Source organism: Gossypium hirsutum, chromosome D03, assembly GCF_007990345.1.
Source record: "Gossypium hirsutum isolate 1008001.06 chromosome D03, Gossypium_hirsutum_v2.1, whole genome shotgun sequence".
NCBI classification, from domain to species: Eukaryota; Viridiplantae; Streptophyta; class Magnoliopsida; order Malvales; family Malvaceae; genus Gossypium; species Gossypium hirsutum.
The window spans coordinates 49,652,743-49,660,545 of NC_053439.1; positions in this window are offsets into that span (position 1 = coordinate 49,652,743).

A 7,803-nucleotide genomic window follows, 5' to 3' on the forward strand; every position below is an offset into this window, starting at 1 on the left:
AAAAATAAAAAACTGGTGAATGCAACTTAATAGGCGGCACCTAAAGAAAATACGGGTCAAATACGACTCATATACGGCCAAAACACAACCCGCTGTCATAGATGAGACAGCACAACTGAGCGGAAGGGGTCATGCCTGCTAGAGAGGCGGCACCCCCGGTCACGCCTTCTCCACAGGCTGCACCGGCCTGCGGTTGTCAGGCGATGGGACGGGTCATCTTTTTTAGCCCGTGAGTTGTGTGTTTAGGGACCATTATAAGGTCCCCAATGTCCCATTTTTGGCTAGAAGAGAGAAAGTTTTTGAAGAAGAGAAGAAGAAGAAGGAGAGGGCAGGAAGGGGAAAAAGAAAGAAAAAAAAAAGAGAAGCAAAATAGAGAGATGGGAGGGAAGGAGAAAGAGAAGGAAAAAAATAAATAGAAAAGGAAATCAGAGTTTGTTGTTTAGGGAAGATTAGGTGTTTAAGAAAATGTAATTTTTTTTGTTATAAATTAATGTTAATTTGTTTTTGTTGTTATTATTGTTGATTTGATTCGGATTTAATTTTTAATTTTATTTTTGTAAGGTATTATTTGGTTAAAAAGAGCTATTAAGGTATGTTTGTATTTATTTTATATTTTCATTCATTCATAATTTATATTTAATGTTTATTGAAGTAAAAAAGCCTATTTATGTTATGTACAAAGAATGATTTATTTTTTTATGTAATTTATTTGTTATGTGTGTTTTAGGTTGATTAGATTTATTTTTTATGTAATTTATTTGACATGTTATTTTGATTATTTTAATATATTTTTTTAAAAAATTTTTATGTAGGTAAAAGATGAGACCATTGATATGGAATTTGTGAATATGACTATTGAGTTAGAATTTATGAGATAAATTAGGAATAATAGTTTATATGTTCTAATTTTTTAAGATTTTATAATTGAGAATAAGAGTTTCTTTTTTTTTAATTTTATTTTATGTTTTTTATAAATATTATAAATGAAATTTCTTTTGAATCCTTCTATGCAGAAAAATTATATTTTTTTGACAATAATTAAGTTGGCATGTTATTATATATATTATATTTTAAACCAATACATTTTACTTATTATCATTTTAAAATAATAATAATATTCATATTTATTATGTTGAGATAGTTTATGTTACGTTTTTGTTATATTTTTTTATTGGCATGTTATTTTTATTATTTTAATTTTTTTTGTTTTTATGTAGGTAAAAGATTAAACCATTGAGATGGAATTTGTGAATGGGACCATTGAGTTGGAGCTTGAGTTGAAATTTATAAGATATATTTATTTTGTTAATGTAGTATAGAAAAAAATATGATGTGGACAAAATTGTTTGATATTTTTTTGTAATTAAAAGTAATATATAAAATTTAGGTATTTTGATAAATATTTAAAATACATAAAACTTTAAAATTAATTACCGAAATTTGTTTTGAAATTACAAATATCGCAATGGGTTCATTGATTAAGAACGATGGTCACATATCAAACACAGTTAATAATATGATAATATATTGTTATTTGTTAATCACGGGTTCCCTTAAAAAAGTTCTACGTCATTTATAGAAATAAATTATGTTATTATAACTATTTTCTGTAATTTAATAGTGTCAGTGCCCGTACCGCGCATTGAGGGATCAGGTGAATGGTTTAGGATATACCTCGGATGAACGACTGATGCCATACTTGGAGTTAGCCGGATTCGGGTCAGTAGCATTGATCCGGATGTTTGATTTGCAGTACGATATAATATCTGCATTAGTTATGCGTTGGCGCCCAAAGACCCACACTTTTCATTTGTCGTGTAGGGAGTGCACTGTCACTCTGGAGGATGTTGCATTGCAACTTGGGCTCTCAATGGACGAGAGTGCCGTAATGGGTGTAAGTACGATACTTAAGTCGGCTGCCCTTTTTTATAGTCTACTAGGAGTCTCACCCAACGATGCTGAGTCCAAATTTACGGGTTTGAGATTTTCATGGCTGAAAGCCAATTTTGAACATTTATCACTTAGTGCCACTGAGTAGGAGGTGATGTGCGCAACTCGAGCGTACATTATGCATATTATAGGGGGTGTACTGATGCCGAATGCGAACAATAACAGCGTTCATTTGATGTATTTACCCTTATTAACTGATTTGCAGAATGTTTGCTCGTATAGTTGGGGTTCCCCAGTTCTGGTTATGTTGTATTGTGAGCTTTGTCGGAAGACAAAGCCTGATGCCGTAGACATAGGAGGATGCCTTATATTACTGCAGTCATGGGCTCTTTATCGGATGTCATTCTTGGCATCGGTTAGACACCAAGCATACGTATTTCCACTAGTGAACAAATGATAAAATTTAACCTGTTATAGCAATTAATTGACATTTTTTCTAATGATACTATTCTAACGATACTATTCTAAAATGTAATTTGTTTTTGTAGATGGAGTTCTTACCCGGGTATCAACAGGTTGTACACTGTCCCAATATATCGCCTGATGATTGAACAACATGTCGGGAAAGGGGTAAGCTATTCCAATATTCGTGACATATAATTACTTTGTATATCTTACCCGAACCGTGTTAAATTTTAACAATGTTATTAATCGTGCAGTTTATCTGGATGTCGTATCGGAGACCAGAAATTGCGACTATTATACCATCGTCTGCCTATATTCATTCTCACCTGTGGTGCATTAACGTACCAATTATCAATTTCCAGACAGTCGAGTGGTATAACAGGGATCAAGTACTCTGGCAGTTTAGTTGCATCTAGTATATCCCGGCTCCGCCAATGCAGTTGGGGAAGATTCACGGGATTAACAAGAGAGGAAAACAAGGAAATAATTGGGGGGTTGTGCACCAGAAATATATTGCAGTGTGGGATAATCGAATGGCGCGAAGACCTCAAATGGATACTTCTTTCAATTTGTTACCATCGTTAGAGTACATACAATGGTATTCTAGTACGGGAAAACCATATTTACTTGGTGGGCAGTCGACTGTAGTCCCTCCGCACATGCATCAACTTAGGGCATACGAGCCAGTGTCCGATATAGAGGCCGAGCTCGAGCCCGAACCCGAGCGGTCGCATACACATTCCAGTGATAGTTCTTATCATTCGGAGTTGTGGGTCAATGACTATTTCCCGGGCTCGTCGGGACAAGGATATCAGTCCGGGTTTGATATCTTTAGTCCAGTACCACCGCAGTACAGCACTCCTCTCGGCTCGTATCCAACACATTACTTCGCTTCTTCTAAGTCGTATCCACTGCAGTACAACACTCCTCTTGTCTCAAGTTCATCGATAGCATTCGAGGCATATGATTTTTCTTTCGTGTTTCGCACAACCCCACCTGCGATTGAAGAGGATGTTGATTGTTCCGATCACCCACAACGTGAACGTCAACCCCCACAAAAATATACTCCTAGGACCACACCGTCAAACCATCAATTTTAGAGGTTTCTTGCAATTTAAATATTACAAAGTTTGTACTTTTTTTGTTATAAAAAATATAAATCAAGAAAAAGACAATCTTTGTATTTATTTAATTAGATTAATTGCAACATTAAAACTTAGAATAAACTTTGTGGTCATAAATTAGATTAATTGCAACATTACAACATTACAACATTAAAACTTGGAACAAACTTTGTAATATAAATTTTGTTATATAAATTAAATACACTACAACATTAAAACTTGAAACAAACTTTGTAATATAAATTTTGTTATATAAATTAAATACATTACAACATTAAAACTTGGAACAAACTTTAGGTCCGCGAGATTTAAGAAAATAGGTCCGAGAGTCGGTTACGCACAAGGAAGGATTAGCACCCTCGTGACGCCCAAAATTGGTACCGAATCGATTGTTTAATGTCTTATTGTCGAAAATTTGAAACGATTTTTAAATATGATCTTTGAAGTTTAAATTTGAATGAACCAAGTTGAATAATAAGACGGACTCATTTTGAAGAAGTAAATTGCTATACTCAGTGAGTTAGGGTACAACAATTCAATCTTTGAAATTAGATTTGTTCCTTTTTAGAAAATCATGCGATTTAAAAAGGAGATGCGATTATTTAAGCCAATCGAGAAATTCGAACCCAGTAAGTTAGGGTTTGATCTCTCGAAATTCTTAAACAATTGACATTGCCTTTATTTTAAGAAACGGGATAACAAAATGTTGTATCTAGTAAGTTAGGATCAAACATTTTGAAACCTTAAGAATTTTGTTTTAATAATTGAATGGCTTTAATAAAAATGGGCACTTGGTTATCTAATTTCATCGAGAAGAATCGAAGCCCAGTAAGTTAGGGCACGATTCTCTCGGGAATTTATGAACGCCAAGCCCCCTTTTTTAGGATCATGAAATAAAACGACTATGAAGCCCTTTTTTAAAAAATCAACTCTCACGAAAAGAACACAATTAAACAACGATACATATAATGTAAAAGATAAATAAAAATTTAAACTTAAACTAGCAACAATTAAACCAATAATAAACAAATACAAATATCAACTTTGATCATATTATACAAACATTCATAAATAAATAAAAAATTAAGCATCCCACAAATTCATACAAATTAAAACAATAAAAGACAATAGTAAATAGTGCCCACATTTGATACAATTTAGTAATAGCATTAAGAAGACAAATAAAAGGTTTGAATGAATTTTAACGAGAGATTTAAAAATAAAGAAACGAATAAAAAGGGTAATAAAATAAAAGTGAGCAATTTGAAATTAATATATACATTCTAATTTTTAAAAATAAGACTTAATAAAATTAATAGTACATACCTAGTGGTAATATATGAAGGTTAAATAAATAAAATAGAATGACGAATCTAAAAGAATAAGGTTTTCATACATAAAACTATCATTTGAAAATAATAATATAATTATATATACATATATACTAGAAAGTTTATAATAATAATAATAATAATATTACATACGCACATATATGGAGTACTATCTTAGAAACTAACTTTATATGAAACGAACATATAAGAATACAATAAAACAATAATAAATATAAGTATGATAATAAAATAACAATAAATTTCTTAAAGAAAAACACTAAACGACAAAAGGGATTAACTTGCAAACAACATCAAATTAACAGAAAGAAAATAAAAATAAAGAAAAGTAAGGGGACCAGGCTGCAAGACGCGTATTACATGGGGGCCTGATTGGGGAAATATCCCGCTTCCCCAAAACGCAATGTTGCAAGTCGGGTCGAAATGGAACGAAAGCAGAATATGGGGGCTAAATCAGAAAAAAAGAAGGGACTTGATTAAAAAAAACGGAAAAGGGAAAGGCTGGTCGCGCAAATATCCCTCCCTACGCCAGAACACGCGGGTCTAGCCACGTCTGGGTCGGCTCATTGGGTCGCGCTCTAAAACGGCGCCGTTTAAGAGCCACTGAATCAGGCAATACGGCGACGTTTCTTGATTCCCCTTAAGCCCCCCTTTAAACCATATCAGTTACCCTAAACAGAAATAAAAGAAACCCTAAAAACTATTTCATTTAAAACAAAATAAACCTAAACTAAAAGAGCTCTGCGCCGCATAAAAAATCAGAGGCCCCTCCCCTATCCATTTGCGCCGTTTCAAACATGAAACCCCCCATCCAAACTCCGATTTAGGCGGAGTAGACGAGGGCTCCGTCGGCGCGCTTGTAAAGGTAAGATTAACTCTTCTTTCTTTCTGGCGCCACAACCTCGAGGGTTCATCGCCTCTTTTAGAGGCTCTCCGAACCATGCCCCTAACTCCGATGACAACGGAGAAAGGGCAATCGGTCCAGTCGCGAGGTACGATCGTCTCTCCCTTATTATTTTCTTTTCTTTTTTGTTTTTTTAAAAAATAAACAATAGATGTAGAACGAAAAAAAAGAACAGAAGAAAAAAGACTGAGAGAAAAAAATTCAGAAATTACATTTTGGTGTTTTTTTTTGTATTCTGATTTCCTATATGTGTTACAACAACGTTCTTGGTCTTTTTATAATATCTATTTACAGAGAAATGAAAAATACAAATAAAATCAAAACAAATCACCCCTTTTTTTGTTATCTCTGCTTTTTTTTTGCCCCTTTTGTGCCGTTCTCTGTTTCTGCTATTTGTTCGTCTTTTACAGGTACGAAGTGCGGCTGGGGACGTCACTGTTGCGGCGCTGGAGGGCAATGATGCCAGGGTTTCTATTGTAACGGGTTTGGGCTAGGCTAGTGTTTGGGTAGTGGGTATTTTTGTAACCGGGTTTAGTGATTGGGCTGTTTGGGTTTAATTTAATTTTTAATGGGCTGCAAATTTGGGCTAATGTAATGGGACTGTTATGGACTGTTATAATTTTTTTTGGCTTATATATTTATTTTATTTTATTACAGGCCGGGAAAATTGGCTTATTACATTCATTGACCTCACCATCCGACGGTTTGCAACCATTACATCCCTGACATCTTCGACAAACACGTGTCCCGCCTCCATCTAGTTAACTTGTTGCTGACTCATTCTTGGCATCAAGGTAGTCAAACTGTAGAATGTAGCCGAAAAGACAGATGAAATCGGAAGATGTCATGTTTTCAACAACATAGAGTTCATACCCTCCACCAAGTTTGTGGTCATTTGACCATAGCGAAATCCCACGTCAAAACTTTTAGCCCATTGCCACGGCTTCATGGTACCTAACCACTGTAAAAAAGATGTGTTCATTTAACCCTCCGTGTCACTCTCAAGTCGAGTCATTCTTTGGTGAAAAATGTGTGGCTCTAGCTCATGCACTGTATATGTATTAAGAAAAGATAAGTTACAGTATTCCCCTAAAACATTAAAACTTATATTGAAAAGATAAGGTTATCCTTTACCCATTCTTACAACTTGTCTCTACTAGTCTGCATTCTTATAATCTCGATTGAAGTTAACCACGGTGTATCGGATGAAGTAAATGGATCTTTATGGCACACCGAAACGCCTAATGGCGACAATTAATCCTTTCCCTCAATCGGAGATGATGCAAATATTATCATTGCTAATAACATACCTCCGCAGGCTGGTAAGGAAGAATTCCTACGATTCCATGTTCTCTTTATCTACGATGACAAATGCTATTGGGAGCACGTTCTTGTTCCTATCTTGAGTAACCCCAAGAAGTAGTATCTGTGTATATTTTCCATATAACCAGGTCTTATCTATTTGCACAAACGGCTTGGAGTGGGGAAATGCACGCACACATGGATCAAACGTCCAAAATATCCGATGGAAAATTTTTTCCCGGTTGTAATTGGTCATTCAGGCCGTAATAAGGTCATGTATGTAACTAAATGATAGTCCTCGGTACGTACTCCCGTATAGGGACTATTTATCCCTGTAGCTCATTATACGACGTATCGAAATCCCCGTACAATTGCTTCATTGGCATCTGCTTAGCTATCCACGCCTTTCGGTATGATACACAATACTGGAATCGTGCCTGCATTTCAGAAATTAGTATTGAAACTTTAATAGTCGACATGTCCTTCACCATTGGCATGATACACGTATAAATAGTTTTGGAATCAAGTTTTTGATGATCTTCTGTTTTACGTGTTGATGTGCATGTGTGAGGCCTAACAAATTTTCGTATCTCTTACATCTGCGGCTTTTGAATAAATACAGCTCGTACCCGACAATTGCAGCCTTCCACCGATTTTCAACACTCCCCAATATATAATGTCGGTTTAGACATTGCGACTTTGTAGTCCACTAATATATTCATGCTTATACTGCTTAATAGCAAATACGCACTCTTTCTTACTTTTGAAT